Source organism: Dioscorea cayenensis, chromosome 18 (genome assembly GCF_009730915.1).
Source record: "Dioscorea cayenensis subsp. rotundata cultivar TDr96_F1 chromosome 18, TDr96_F1_v2_PseudoChromosome.rev07_lg8_w22 25.fasta, whole genome shotgun sequence".
NCBI classification, from domain to species: domain Eukaryota; kingdom Viridiplantae; phylum Streptophyta; class Magnoliopsida; order Dioscoreales; family Dioscoreaceae; genus Dioscorea; species Dioscorea cayenensis.
Genome location: NC_052488.1, coordinates 11779280 through 11796150, shown reverse-complemented (window position 1 = coordinate 11796150; position 16871 = coordinate 11779280). Strand labels below are relative to the sequence as shown.

The 16871-nt window shown below is 38.1% G+C and overlaps 1 non-coding gene across 1 annotated transcript; it reads right to left on the bottom strand.

The window, feature by feature from the left end:
- Nucleotides 1-14356: 14356 nt before the first annotated feature.
- On the bottom strand, nucleotides 14357-14463 carry LOC120283183. Its single transcript, XR_005543181.1, has one exon. It is a non-coding gene; the product is annotated as a small nucleolar RNA R71 (small nucleolar RNA).
- Nucleotides 14464-16871: the final 2408 nt, after the last annotated feature.

The following is a 16871-nucleotide window of genomic DNA, read 5'->3' as shown; positions in this document are numbered from 1 at the left end:
TTAGTTTTAAAAATCCACTTGAGACCCACTGCTCGCTTCCCTGTTGGCAATTGGTATAGCTCCCATGTATTATTGCTCACAATTGATGCCATCTCTGCATCCATGGCATCTTTCCACTCCTTGATCTTCACAGCTTCTGAGAACTCCACTGGTTCAGCTACATGCAAAGCAAGTGTGCAGGTACTGTAAATCTCTGCCAGAGATTGAGTCCTCCTTACAGGAGACTCATCTGTTGATGAACATGAAGATCTAGAACCTACAGCAGGTGTTGTACTTGTGAGAATTGCCTCAGTACCAAGAGTGCCACAGTCAGCACTTTGATCACCACCGAAGTCTCCAACCGAGACCTTAGAATTGTCTTGACTGTCCACCTTCCAATTCCATCGAGTGCCCTTATGGAACACCACATTCCTACTTTCAATGACCTTACATGATATAGGATTGTAGAGCTTATAAGCCTTGGACCCTGAGTAGTAACCAACAAGGATACACTTTTCTGATTTGTTGTCAAGCTTCTGATGTTTGTGTGATGGAACAAGAGCAAACGCAATGCATCCAAATACCCTGAGATAACAAACATTAGGTTTAATAGTATGCCAAACCTCGTAGGGTGTCATTCCATCCAGTGCATGTGTTGGCGTTCTATTGATTAAGTGCACTGCAGTTGATGTCGCTTCTGCCCAGAACCTCTTGGGTAAATCACCACTCTTCAGCAATCCCCGTGCCATCTCAGTGACTGTCCGGTTCTTGCGTTCCACCATACCATTTTGTTGTGGTGTGTATGGAGCCGAGAACTCCCTCTTGATTCCTAGACTCGCGCAGTATTCTTCAAGCTCATGCGAAGAGAATTCACCTCCATGATTACTCCTGATAGCCTTGAGTTTTTCCCCGGATTGTCGCTCACCATAGCATGAAAGCATTTGAACTTCATGAAGACCTCTGATTTCTCTTTAAGAAAATAAACCGAGCTCCACCTGCTATAATCATCAATCAAGAGATAAAAATACCTGTTTCCTCCGAAGGATTCTTCGCTCATTGGACCATACAGGTCCATGTGAACAAGCTGGAGTCGAGCACTAGCCCTCCTTGAGACTCCACTCTGAAAAGACTTCCTTGCTTGCTTCACCAGTACACAATCTTCATAATCCTTTGCATGTTTTAGTTCTGGCATTCCATTCACTACCTGATTTTGATATAGAGACACCAAACTCCTATAATTCAGGTGTCCATAGCGTAGGTGCCACAGCTCCTCAGTTGTCTGAGTCCTAGCAGCCACATTCAAACAATTCCCGCTCGCTAGATCCAGAGGAAACATATTGTTCTTTGATCTAGTAATTTCAATAGCATCACTACTTGCATGATTGTTCCTGATAGTGCACTTGTCACCATTGAATGTCACAGAATATCCCCTAGTAAGCAACTGGCCCACACTGAGCAAGTTGTGTGCCAGTCCCGGTATAAATTGTACACCATTTAACTTCTTCTTATCACCAGCATGTGTATGCACAGTCACCGTCCCGATTCCCTGCACCCTCATCTCTTTGTTATCTCCAAGTCTAACACTAACTTGTAGGGATTCATCCAAGCTACTAAACAAAGCCTTGTCTCCTGTCATGTGATTCGAGCACCCCGAATCAACCAGCCATACTGAATTAGAGTGAGATTCAGTAGAGCTACTTGCCATGAAAATGTTCTCAGCTTCCTCTTCCTTAGCTACCAGACCAGCGCTACCCTCCGGTTGCTTCTCCTTAGCTCTACACTTGGCCTTCATATGACCGAACCTCTTGCACTGAAAGCATTTGATATAACTCTTGTTATCTGGTCCTCTTCCACGACCACCACAGCCTCTTCCTCGTCCATGAATGAAACCTCTCCCTCTACCTCTGCCATCTCCCCAAGAGCTCCCTATGCGACCTCCCATGCTGTGACTGGAGCTTGTGTGCTCATTCTTCACATGAAGCGCCTTCTCGCTTGTCTTTACATAGGTGCGCTGAGTGCGATTAACCCTCACTTCATGAGCCAGTAAAGTTCCACAGAGATCATCAAGTGAGAGAGTGGCTAGCTCCTTAGACTCTTCAATTGCCACTGCCACCCAATCGAATTTTGGTGCCAAGCTACAAAGAACCTTGGACACAACATCAGACTCCTTCAACTTGTGACCAAGAGCCTTCACTTGATTGACGACAGAGATAACTCTGGAGATATAATCCTGGACAGCTTCATCATCGCCCATTTGCAAGGTCTCAAAGTCTTGTTGGAGAGCCTGTATCCTCACCGACAGAACCTTGGACGTGCCTTGGCATTGCTTCCGATGAACCTCCCACGCCTCATGCGCAGTCTTCATCTTCGAGATGCGATCAAGGTTTGGTCCATCCACGGCCTGTTGGATTAGACACATAGCCCTCGCATCCCGCTTCTTAATCTCCCTTATCACTGCATCATCCTTCGTCTCAACCACACCACTCTCCACTAGATCCCAAAGCTCCAAGGATCTAAACACCGTCTTCATGCAAAGACTCCACCTTTCGTACTCTTGTCCGGTGAACACTGGCACGGAGGTCTGAGAGAGAACAACCGGTGGGTTGTTGTTGTTGTTGGCCATCGTCACACTATCTCTGATACCAGATTGTTGGTGATGATACAGCACCGGGAGAAGAGAAGATGAAAGTGTTTGATGAAATGTCCAAGCTAAACTGAAAGTGTTTGTGAAAATGTGAGGAGAGAGAGTTTCTCCATTCAACGAGGTCAAGAGAAGGTTAGCAACAAGAGGGTTCAGGTCTTTGCTTGACCAACCAATCACACACTAGTCTTCATTACTATTTAAATCAAAAAGATAGTGGAGACAGGATTACAACACACACAGCACCCATTGGGTGAGACGCAATCTAGAACCGGATTGGGTACAAGATAAGCAACCATGCTCCAGCATTGGTTGGTTGCTAACTACGAGAGATCAAGATAATATTATATCCTTTTATCTATCAAAACAAACTAACTTAACAGTCAACAAGGTACACCATACATAAGTAAAGGCACCCATGCTACATCTTGACGGAGTACAGCCCAAGTGAACAGTGCCATGCTTTCCTTCCTCCTATTCACGCATCCTCCATAGCTGCACGTGAACACTAGCATGAACGGCGACTCGTCAAGCCTCCAACTACCTCGGTCATGCCTCACCATGCCGAGCACCAGAATCCACTTCAGTCAGACCTTCAACACCCCCCTGTGATTGAAGTGTGGTAACTCCAATAGATCTTCTCAGCACGCAATGTCTCTCTGGTTGTAAAGGCTTTGTGAACAGGTCAGCCAATTGGTCATCAGTAGAACAATGATGCACAGAGACTTGTCCATCAGTGATAAGTCCACGAATGAAATAAAAACGCACATCAATGTGCTTAGTCCTCCCATGATGAGCCGGATTCCTAGCAACAGCAATCGCAGATTAATTGTCACACCACAGCCTTGTTGCATACCCAAATACCACTCCACAATCTTATAGAATCCTTCTAAGCCAGACGATTTGACATGCTGCCGAAGTTGCTGCAATGTACTCGGATTCGGTTGTGGACAATGCAACAATTTCTTGTTTCTTTGAACTCCACGAAATCGGGCTTGAACCAAGTGAGAAAAACACACCTGTAGTGCTCTTCCGATCTGACTTGCATCCTCCCCAGTTGCTGTCGGAGTAGGCAACAAGAACTCCCTTATCACCATGAGAAAACCATAAACCATATTCCAATGTCCCGGCCAAGTATCTCACTACTCGTTTTGCAGATGAGTAGTGATCCTTGCTAGGAGAATTCATGTACCTGGATAAATAATTCACTGCATAACATATGTCTGGTCTGGTATGTGTGAGATAAATCAGTTTTCCCACTAGACTTCTGTACAATCTTGGATCATTGAACAGCTCTGAATCGTCATCCCTTTGTCTATCACTCACTCCCATCGGAGTTGGCATTGACTTGCACTGCTTCATGTTCAATTGTTGTAACAAACTTTCCACATAATTCTTCTATTTGACAAAGATCCCATCAGGTCTTTGCGCTACCTCGAGGCCAAGAAAGTAAGTCATAATTCCCAGATCTGACATCTGAAATGACTCCTTCATTTCAACTTTAAACTGATCAATGAGAGAAGTAGAAGAGCTGGTATAAATAATATCATCAACGTATAAGCTTATTAATAGACTATCACCATTCTCTTCTACTTTTCTATACAGGGTGTGCTTAGATTCACTCCTCAAGTAATCATGCTCCCTGAAATGCAGATCAATACGCCCATACCATGCGCGCTGAGCTTGTTTTAATCCATACAAGGCCTTCCTCAGTCGATAGACAAGATGCTCACTCCCTTGGACTTCATATCCCTCGGGCTGGACAACATATACTTCTTGTATCTCGCCATTGAGGAACGCCATCTTGACATCAAAGTGATAGACCGGCCACCCTGCATGAACTGCAAGTGCCAACACAACTCTCACGATCTCCAGGCGAGAAACGGGGGAGAAAATCTCTTCGTAGTCGATGCCAAATTTCTGAGAATACCCCTTGGCCACCAACCTGGCCTTTTGCCTCACTACCTGTCCTTCGACATTGCACTTAGTTTTAAAAATCCACTTGAGACCCACTGCTCGCTTCCCTGTTGGCAATTGGCATAGTTCCCATGTATTATTGCTCACAATTGATGCCATCTTTGCATCCATGGTATCTTTCCACTCCTTGATCTTCACAGCTTCTGAGAACTCCACTGGTTCAGCTACATGCAAAGCAAGTGTGCAGGTACTTTAAATCTCTGCCAGAGATCGAGTCCTCCTTACAGGAGACTCATCTGTTGATGAACATGAATATCTAGAGCCTACACCAGGTGTTGTACTTGTGGGAATTGCCTCAGTACCAACAGTCGCAAAACGTAAGTAAAGTTTGGTTACTGTGCAGGAATAGAAGATGTAAAACAGGAAATGGGATTGCCTACAATGCAAAGCACAGAAGAAGACTAAAAGTCTAAAACATCTAGAAGAAACAAGCTATGATGAACTAAATCATAGACTTCCTTATGGAAAAGCACATTTTCAGCCTAAGCCCCTTCCGCCTAGCTAGTATATCTGTTTAGACAATTAAAAGTGCCTCACAAAAATTATGGTTTGTTCTTTACAAGCAAAAAATATATATATAAAAAAAAACAAACATAAAAAAAAAGCTTCTAATAAAATATTCCAGAAAATATTTATGGATTATAAATGGCAAACATTGAGCTTATAGCCCTGAACATGTATATTATAGTTTTGGAAAAGAAGAATTTTATGATTTATACAAACATCATTCACAAGGTTGAACACATTTAGAATGTAGACTATCTTGAATGCGCAACCAGTGTTCAAGAATTTGGAACATAAATTTGAAAGAAAACAAGCACACTCTTTTTCATGCTAGGGAGCTTAATATGAAAGAGCAGATAAGTTTTATTCATTTTTAAGACCTTGATGCCCCCAAAAAAAATTTTAAAATTAAATTGATTTAGAATATGAGCCACCGTTATTATATGATATTTAATATGGCTTAGATTTAAAAGTTGTCTACGAACTAAGATCATGTGCTTTCATGAATTTAGGTATTAGGGAAATGTAGTAATTTCAGTTTTTGTACTGCATAATTGTGGGATGTAGGACAAAGTACGACCCGAAACCAAATCCAGTGGAAATGCATATCGTTCTGCGATCCAAATTCAATAAATGAAGTCAAGACAGTTGAGATGCATATTGCACAATCTAATTTTAATATTTTTCTTGCTCTATCCTCATTAAGTTTCTATGTTTTTGGTTTCTTTAATTTTTATATTTCTATGATGAATGATATATATATATATATATATGCATTATTATCTTGGAATTTACTCTTTTATGTCTTTTCGAAGGTATTTTGTAGCTTTTTGACATTGACACCTAATTTATCTTTCACCATTTTTATGAACATTTGAAACCTGAATGCATCATTTTGTGTTGCCTTAAGTGTAATCTCGACTGAAATTTGAGTTGTGTTCCATGCTTGATGTCTTTTATGTATCTGAATTAATTTTTCTATGATGCGAGAGGATGCCATCTAATCGTTCCTTGTCTGATGCTTCCAATGAAGAATGGGATGAAATCACCAATCTCTTGATAAAAGAAAACATAAAAGAGATGAACACAAAATTGTTATGGTGAAAACCACGCTCATTTCAAGGCCATCTACTAGTTGATGAAATAATATATACCAAATAGTTATCATAGAACATCCTTTGGGTAAGCCCAGGAATGCTCAATAATCTACACAACAAATCAATTTCAATAGAGCTATTGAAATACACTTGACATGTGAATGTTGCCAAAAAATTATTGATTTTTCTCTATTGGGTCAGTCAAGGTGCAACAAATAGTGTCAATGGAACTGCTATGACACTCAGCTGGGACAATAAGACATCACTTTAATACTGTCTTATGAGCCATATTAAGGCTCCAGAATGAGATGATTCAACTCCCTAGTGCAAATACCAATGTACACGTACCCACTTACTTTAGAAAACAGTTATTTCTATACATTTTTCAAGGTGGATAAGATATCTGTCAATCATATATTAAATTCTTTTCAAGTTAATGCAAGTAAACTATTCCATGATAATTTTGGGTTTTCATCCCATATCCCACCTGTGTTGAGGATGTTGTTCCAAATTGTTAAAACATTTCATCAATGTTGTTATTTTTTATTTGCTACCTATATGCAAGATTCAACATTCTATTTATTTGCTACCTATATGCAAGTTATTCATGATAATTTTGGTTTTTCATCCCATATCCCACCTGTGTTGAGGATGTTGTTCCAAATTGATAGAAGATTTCATCAATGTTGTTACTACCTATATGCAAGGTTCAACATTCTATTTATTTGCTACCTATATGCAAGTAAACTATTCCATGATAATTTTGCTTTTTCATCCCATATCCCACCTGTGTTGAGGATGTTGTTCCAAATTGATAGAAGATTTCATCAATGTTGTTACCACCTATATACAAGGTTCAACATTCTATTTATTTGCTACCTATATGCAAGTTATTCCATGATAATTTTGGTTTGTCATCCATATCCCACTTGTGTTGAGAATGTTGTTCCAAATTGAGAGAAGATTTCATCAATGTTGTTACTACCTATATGCAAGGTTCAAGACTCTATTTATTTGCTACCTATATGCAAGTTATTCCATGATAATTTTGGTTTTTCATCCCATATCCCACCTGTGTTGAGGATGTTGTTCCAAATTGATAGAAGATTTCATCAATGTTGTTACTACCTGTATGCAAGGTTCAACATTCTATTATATGCAAGGTTCAACATTCTATTATAACAATAACACTATTTATCATGATGATGATGAAGAAGAAGAAGATTTAACTTTAATACAAGATATTAGTGATATTAAGTACCTAAATAAGATTGTTTTAAGACTAGTGAGTCAGTAGTGACAAAGTTTGACCCATCCTTCCTAAGATCTATTCCGAATATGACTAGTTAAAAAACATCATTAGATTATAATTCTTAATCTATGTTCCATCTTCATTTCCATTTTCTTTATAATTATATCCATCCAAATCCCACTCTTCGTTGACAACTTCAACTTGAACACAAACGCTTGATCTAGGTTTTAAATAAAATTTTGACCAAAGTTACCTAAAATGTGGTACGATCTGAGTCAAGCAGAGATACAATCCAAAATTACATCCTCGCTGGCTACAAAACTATAAGATTTTAATGCTAAGTTAAAAAGAAAATGTTGTTAGTATGGTAATTACTATTATGGTAACATAATTAGAAATCTTATTTCAAATAACTTTTTGAATACAATTGGCAAAGAATTTTTTTTTTATCAAATTTTATAAATTTATTTCCCCAGACCTCAATTCTAAAATAAGTTATAATACCTACTATATAATAGTTTTTATTTAATATTAGAATTATAATCAGATTCAATGAGTATATGGTTTGAGTTCGGATGGATTTGATTTTTACAATATAGTAGTCATGCTACTTATCAACAAAGATCACCTACACAATCAATTAGGAACGAAAACAAACTACAATTAGTATTAAGGATCTAGATTGCACACTAGTGACCTATATCAAAATTTTTTTTAAAAAAAAGAAAAAAGAAAAATCCAACAGATTATCCAATGAGGCATTATTTATTTATTTATTTATTTATTATTAATATTATTAATAATATTATTATTTTGCGCCTTAAGCTTAGAGAAATGCACAACAAAAGGCCAAATGCATGCACCTTAACAAAAGCACTTCTCCTCAAAGGTACAGAGGAACTACACCCATTTTGCGCCATGCCTTAGCACCAAGGCACCTTAACAACACTAGTTGAAATCTTCGATTAATTTGGAGTTTCCTCTTAACAATATTCTCGACAGTTCTACTACCATTGGTGCTACTTCTTTAGTTACTGCAACATGTACCACACCTAATTCCTTCAAAACAATATTTTATAGGATGATCTTAATTGAAATTTGGCATGCCCATTTTTTCTATTTTTCTTGTGATATTTTCAACAATATACTGTTGGAATTAGGCTGCAATTGCAGCAGACGAGTACTCGGGTGGCATCATAATCTTTTGACTTAGACGAATTGGCAGAGTTACAACAATTGCCAAATCCAAACGTGCTTTACACCTGATTATCTTTTCTCCTTTGAAAGATTAGTGGGTCCTAATTGTTGTTTATAATGCTCAATGTTTAAATCTTCAGCAGCAAAGGATTCTAACGTTTGGCTTCCATCAATATTTCCGTGGGTCATCGTGGGAGACTTCAATGCTATTACCTTCACTGACAAACATAAGGGGTGTACTTTCCATTACTATGGCAGGAAAGCCTATCTTTTTAACAATTTTATTTCTAATAATTCATTAATAGATGTGGGTTTTACTAGTTCAATGTATTCCTGATGCAATGGGCAAAGAGGTCAATCGAGAAGATGGGCCCATCTCAATAGATTCCTGGTAAATTCTTTCTGGCTCTCATGTATTAATAAATCACATCTTAATTATCTTCCTAAGATTTTTTTCGGATCACTCTCCATTGTGCATGAACTTCTCTCATTCCATTTCCACTTCTCAAAAGATTTTTCAGTTTTGAGAATTTTTGGTTAGAGAATGATGATTATATCTCTACTATCATAAATTCTTTATGCATTAACCCCACTCAAATCCTATGCATGGGTGCTAAGACTAGGTTAGGATTCGGCGAAGACTAAATGGATCAATCCACTTGACCTAACATTATAGTTTGGGTGCTCTTCAAAGGTACATTAAAAACTTAGAGGTTAAGATCCAGGCTTTAGAAGTCAATGATCTTAATAGCTCTCTTACAGAACCCCAAAATTGGTGGAAGTCTCCATAATAAATATAGAACTTTACTGAGACAACATCACTGTAGGTGGGTCCAAAGATCTAGATTGAATTGGATTAGTGGTGGGGATATGAACTCCTCATTCTTTCATATTAGTGAGGATTCGTAGACACCAGATTCCCATTTTGAAAATTATGGATGGGGATGGTAATATTGTGACTCAAAAATAGGAAATTGATAACATTCTTATCAATCATTTTTCTAAGCTTTGGGGCATAGAGGATAGTAGAAATTTTAAATATATCTTAAATGCTCTCCCCAATGATCTTCACACCATAAATCCTGCTCAATGTGATTTTTGGACTACTAATATTACTGAAGATAAAATTCACAACATTCTCTTTTCTTTATCCTAGGGGATGTCTCTTGGTCCTGATGGTCTTAATGTTGAATTCTATAAATTCTTTTGGGAGGATTTAGGAGATCATCTATTTTTTTTGTTGTTAAATATTTCTTCGATAATGCTGTGATGCCTAAGGCCTGGGGTAGAACTTCTATTATTTTAATTCACAAAAAAAGAGTACCCTAAATTTTCTTCGGATTTCCACCAATCTCCCTTTGCAATGTTTCTTATATATAACATTGTTACTAAGATTTTGGCCAATCATCTCAAATCGGTTATTGATTTCTTGATTGATTGAGAACAATGTGGCTTTGTTCCTGGTCACTCTCTTATTGACAATATTTTAGCGGTGCATGAAAATTTTCACTCTAACAATCAAGACAAAACCACACCCCCCTAGGATGTTAATTAAAGTTGACATCGAGAAAGCATATGACACTTTAAATTGGGATGTTATTCTTGCCACTTTAGCAAGAATGATTTTTTTTTCCTTATTTGGCTTTCCTACATCAAAGCCTATTTCAATTCCACATCTTTTTTGCTCTTTATCAATGGCTCTCCTACTACTTGGTTCCATCCTTCAAGGGGAGTGAGACAGGGAGACCCTCTTTCTCCCCATTTTTTCATCTTATCCTTAGCTATGCAAAACAACTGAATTTAATCCCTGGTTTTTGTCACAACCTAAGGCATGATTTCAACCACCTCATATATGCTGAAGACCTAATTTTTATTACTTCTGCCACCAAAAAATTTGATAGAAATGTTAAGCTTTGTCAAAATATTTATGCTGATTTGGCAAGCCAAAAACCTAATCAATCCAAATCTGAAATTTACTTCCCAAGTTGGTTTAATAAAATAATTTCATATAGAATTTTCTCTATTATGAACTTTTCTTCTATTGAAACTCCTTTCAGATACATTGGAGTCCCTCACTTCGCAGAAAAAAAATTAGCTAATATGCAATTTATATACATGATTGATAATATTAATGTTGCAGTGGCTAATTGGGACAAGGCTTAAAATCTCTAAGGCTAGCAACATTGTTCTTATTAATAGTATTTTAATGGCCACTCCCATTTACTACCTCTCAGTTTACTCCATTCCTGCTTCTATTTTGAAATAAAATGTCCAAAATAGCTAGAATATTTCTATGGGCTAATAGTGGAAATGGAAGTGGCATCCCCTTAGTCAATTGGAATATTGTTACGATGAATAAAACTTAGGAGGGGGAGGGAAGGGGGGTTGGGTATTTGAAATCTCTTATTGGTTAAACATTCTTTGATGGCCAAGAATCTTTTTAACTATCTTAATGGGCAAAATTATATTTGGGTCGATATTCTCCTCTTGAAATATGGCATGCATAATTTCGAGACTCATCATTCTCCCGCTAACAGCTCAGTTTTCTTCAAAGGGTTGTGCACAATTGCTAACTTTTTAGAGCCCTCTATGTGAATTAATTGTCTCAATCCTTGTGACATCACAGTTTTATACCATCCTTGGATTTTTGAAATTCCCATTGCTTTCAACCATTCTTTTTCAATATGGATCTGGATTTTGAAAATTATTGTATTTATGATTATGTTGATAACTCTGCTTGGAGTACTCTTGCTCTCAATAGGGTTTTTGGTTCAAATTGGGATTCTCCTCTAATTAGTCATGCTAAGATCTTCCCAGAAGAGAATTCTCACTGGGTGTGGTTCCCCAAGACTAAAGACAACAAGATTTCAATTTTTATTTATGACATTTTAAATAGTAACAATACTGAAATTCAACATTGGCATGGGTGGTCCAACATATGGAAGTTGAATGTGGCCCCCAAGGTCAAAACTTTTACCTAGCTCTTAATACAAGGAAAAATCAAAACATATGATTATCTTTATCAGTTGAATTTGGGCCCTCTAGATCCTTGTGTTTTATGTGGTTTGGTTACGAAAACTACAGATCTTTTCAGACAGTGTTCAAAAGGCCAAACAATGTGTATTTTTGTGGAGGAGATGTCAATTTTGAAGATCACTATCTCTAAGCATATATACAATGGAAACTAGCTTAATTTTCAGGATATGGAAAACTCAAGGAAATTTGTTTCCTTGATTGCACCATCTACTTGGTATATTTGGAAGACTAGGTGTGACTTAATTTCCAACAAAAAACCCCCTGACTTCATCTAGATGGCCAAAAATGTTATTGAACATACCAAGGAGTTCATGGTTCATACTAAAAATTATAAAATGCTAAAATATTTTCAAATGAACAGACTGAAACCAGGTGCTTTGGGAGTCTTTGCAGTAGCAGCTTGAAATGAATAGACAAGTAAAGGAGGCGAAGGATTTATGACTGTGGATTCTAATGCTAATATCCTATGTGCAGGGGCTGGAACCATCAACATATCTTGGAGGGTAGAGATGGAGGTTGTTGTCATCATGTCAGCTTTGAAGAAAATTAGAGAATGTAATGGGAGATGCTCTAACATTTACACCAGTTCGAACGAGTTGTGGAAAATGTTCCAAGGCAACAAAGGCATTACTCAGTAGGACTCTTACAATCAAATTGATGAATTTAGACAATGCTTATCGATAATGAATAATCCCAACATTAATCTGATTCATCATTCCTGGAACAACATAGCGGTTGCTCTCGCCAGCTGAATAACACCTAAATGAGTGTATTCTATACGTATATTTATTATACTATTCATATATTAATTGATGAATCAATGCCTTTATTGTGGTTTAATTGGTCTTATTCATGTTACAAGCCTCAAGGATGCCCAGGTGAGCTCAACAACACAAGTGAGAAAGAAATCATCACCAAAAATGACGGCTTAGGGCTAGGGCACTGTAGCAACAATGTAGCAAGCACTATAGGACGAAGGAGTTAGGAAATGGCAAAGTCTCAGATTTTGTTGATGGGCTTTCTAATGGCCGTGAAGACGCCTGTAAAGCGGCTATAGCCCATTACGTAAATTTTGCAAGAAATCCTGAGGCTCTTATGGGTTCCTTCACCCTTTTGGTAGCATTGTTGGAAGCTTCCCATGGCTTGTTACTCCACATTCATCACTTGAGGGAGTTTTATGTTGCTTTGTTTGGTTGTTTTTATTATTTTGAGCATGTATTTTGTTAGCATGAAAAACTAAACCCCAAGGTCACTAAATGTCGATGAACCTTGGTGTGAACTTGTGTAGTTGGATGTTTTGATTCACTTTTATTGCAATTGGTGTTTTTAAGATTCAAGTTTGGTGTATTTTGATGCATTGGTATACATGAGAACTCCGTATGTCATTTTCTAGATTGTACTTGGTGGTGCAACCAACGCCCTTGTACTAGACTCACCTAGCTTGAAAGGGATCCATGTACAAATATGCCATGACCATCGGGTATTCTGTACACCTCCAGACATTAAGGTTGGATCTAGTTTGAGTATCTACCCTAATCAGAGAATTTCCTACTTTTAATGTGATTGTAAGAGGATTTGGTGAGAAGAAATTCCATATCAATACTCGTATTGGATTAGGGGTCAATTACTGTGACCATCGGGTTGACCTATCCTAGGAATCTCTCAGTCCAAACCACCAATTGCATGGTAATCCTAACATCCTTCTCACTTTAGTAGGCCTAGGGGAATCCGCATCAGTGACCATTTTCACCCCTTGATTTTCACCCTCTTTTGCCTCAATTGTAGACACCTTTCTCAAATCCTTTTTATTTCTTTCGTAGCTTAGAGCTCACTTGAATATGTAGGCTAAACAACACACAAAGAGGAGTAAGTGTAGCTTCTTGGGCCCTGGGAATATGACCATCTCATGCTTGAGCGAGCGATATTACTTAACGACCTCGTGCACTTGCGGTTCTTTACATCAATTAAGTTTTTGGCGCCATCGCCACAGAACCACAGGGAATAATCAGAAAAGTTAGAGCTTGTTGATTTATCCATTGTTTTTATTTTATTTTATTTGTCTATTTTATTTTATTTTTTATTTTTGTTGAACATATACTTCCATCTCTTTGCTTTCATTTCATTTTCTTATTTTCTTTTTGAATCTTAATTGTTGGTTTTTAATATTGTTCAAGGTACCCATCTTATGACACATGCAAGTCAAGCAAACTTGACAGAGCCTGACAACAAGATTGAGAGGACCTTGCATCAAAGGTTAAGGGAAGGAACAGAGAGTTCAAGGCAACAAGAAATTCAAGTTGAGTATAGTTAACCTTCAGTTATGGTCGAGCCAAGGACACTTTCAGATTATGGAATTCAGTGTGCAAGCTCCTATGGTGCTGGCAAATAACTTTGAAATTAAAGCAAGCACAATCAGGATGGTTTAGAATTCCATGTAGTTTGATGGGTTACTGATGAAGACTCCCATGCTCACTTATCCCGCTTCCTCCAGATTTGCTTCACCTTCAAGATCAACTCAATCTCAGATGATGCCATCAGATTGAGGTTATTTCCATTCAGCTTGAGAGGAGTAGCTTATAGATGGATCACTTTTTTTGCTCTTGGATCTATCACCACATGGAAAGAGTGGTGAAAAAATTCCTTGCTAGGTACTTCCCACCAAGAAGAGCAGATAGACTGAGGTAAGAGATTTTAGCCTTCAGGCAGAGAGACTCCGTGACACTCTTTGAGGCACATGAAAGATTCAAGGATCTCCTAAGCAAGTGTCCTCATCGTGTTTTCTCCTTATGGATAAGAGTACAAATGCTATGTAATGAACTGATTATGCAACCAGACAGCTCATTAACGCTGCAGCAGGGTGCCCCTTGAGCAACAAATACCATAAAGATGTTAAAAAACTGATTGAGGACATGGCAAATAATGAATGCCATTGGAGTACTCTCCAGAAACAACTAAGGGTAGTGGGATTTATGAGGTAAATGACTATACTGCGCTAGCAGCAAAGGTTGAAGCCTTGACCAAGAGGTTTGATCAGTTTATGATTTTATCGAGTTCAAATTCTGGAGCTGTCCTATCTTGTAAGACATGTGGTGCGGGGCATGTAATGACACAGTCTCTAATTTTGTTGCTTTAGTGGCTCCAATGGAGACAGTTGACTACGTTAGCAGAGGACCAAGAGGGCCAGGAAATACCTATGGTAATACATATAACCCAGGGTGGAGGAACCACCCGAATTGTTTATGGAAAAACAATAGCAAAAACCTCTGCCACCTCAAGGAAATCAATATCAACCAGTCCAGCAACATGAGAAAAAGTATACTACTGAAGATGTTCTAGCAAAGTTCACGATCAACACGGAGGCAAAGTTTTAAAACATAAACACCCAATTTGATGAAGTCGCCACAGTGCTGAGGAATGTCTAAGCTTCGATCCAAGCACTTGAGAACCAAGTAGGGTAACTTGCTAGAGCAAATTCTGAATGTTCACTAGGTAGCCTGCCGAGTAACACCAAAAATAACCCAAGAGAACAATTGAAATCTATCACTCTTAGGAGTGGAAAGTAAGTAGAGGCAAAGACTGATAAGGGCCCAAGTGCCAAGAGTGATAGGGTAGCCATTTAGGAAGATCCTAAACCGAATGAATAAGTGGTTGAAAAGAGTGGAAAAAAGCAGAATGAAGCATGTCCTTAATCACTAACTTCAAGGGTTCCTGAATACAAACCTTCTATTCTTTATCCAACTAGGTTTAAGAAAGATAAGGAATATGCTCAATTCAAAAAGTTCCTTAACGTTTTCAAGCAATTGCATATAAACATCCCTCTTGTTAAAGCCTTGCCACAAATACCCAAGTATGCAAAATTCATGAAAGACCTCCTCATGAATAAGAGGAAGTTAGAGGACATAAAGACAATCACTCTCTTTGGGAATTGTTCAGCTGTAATTCAGAAGAAACTGGCAAAGAAGGTGACTAATTATGATAGTTTTATCATCTCGTGTGTAATTGGGGAAGGGATGCAAAAGAAAGCTATCGCAGATTTAGGGGTCAGTATAAACGTAATGCCGTACAAATTTTTCCTGAAACTGGGGCTAGAAGATCTGAGGTCCACGAGGATGACCCTACAATTAGCCAATTATTCAGTGAGGAACCGCTGAGAGGTTGTCGAAGACATTCTCGTAAGAGTGGATGAACTCATCATCCTAGTAGATTTCATAATTCTTGATGTAGACGATGATGTTGAAGTCCTTTTTATCCTCGGGTGCCCATTCCTCGACACTTTGGGTGCCCTTATCTATGTCAAGAGAGAAAAAATGACATTGAGTGTAGGGGAGGAACAAGTGGTTTTCACTCTCCCAGAGGCCATGAAATACACATTGGATCATGATGACACTTTATATTTTACTGATAAAACTAATTTAATCATGATTGTGTGCAGGAGATGTTAGTCTTGAACCCTTTGGATGACTACTTAGAGGGTGTGGATGACAAAGGAGGCAACGAAAAAGCTTCTACTCCTCCTACATTGCCACAAGTGAACCATGTGGAGATAAATTCATTGCCTTGTAGTAAGAAAAAGAAAAACTTGAACAAAATGTGGTGGAAAGCAAATGAAAAGTTAAAGAAAAGCATGAATATTGCTCTGTTGCCACCCCGGGAGGTAGACCGGTTATACTTTGAGGATCGAGATGAATTCAAAATTTTTTCATGCCTTTCTATGAACTTTCCATGTGGCAACATACCCAAGAAGAATGGAGGTAACTCTCATCCATTTGTCCCACCTTGAAGGTAAGAATGATGGTACATCAAGCTAATGATGTTAAATAAGCCCTTCTTGGGAGGTAATTCAAGTTTTTATTCCCTTCATTCTCTTATTTTCGTTTTATTGTGTGTTTAGTTGTTTGTGTATCTTTGTTTGCTCTCTCTTATTGTGTGTTCTTGCTCATGCTCTTCTTCTTTGTGTGTAATCTATCAAACTTGTGCTTAGTTGCATGTGGTGTATCTTCTTCCTTGCTTAGGGTTTTATGCATGCTTAGTTGCATGTGGTTGTTATTTCATGCATACATGGAGCTTTCAATAGTTCTTCTTCAATTTGGTACTTGTTTGATGAGTTTTCACGCCTTAATTAAAGTGGAAATGATGGTACTATGCTCTTTTGTTTGTTGCATGGTTGCTGTGAGTGTTTTGAGAGTTT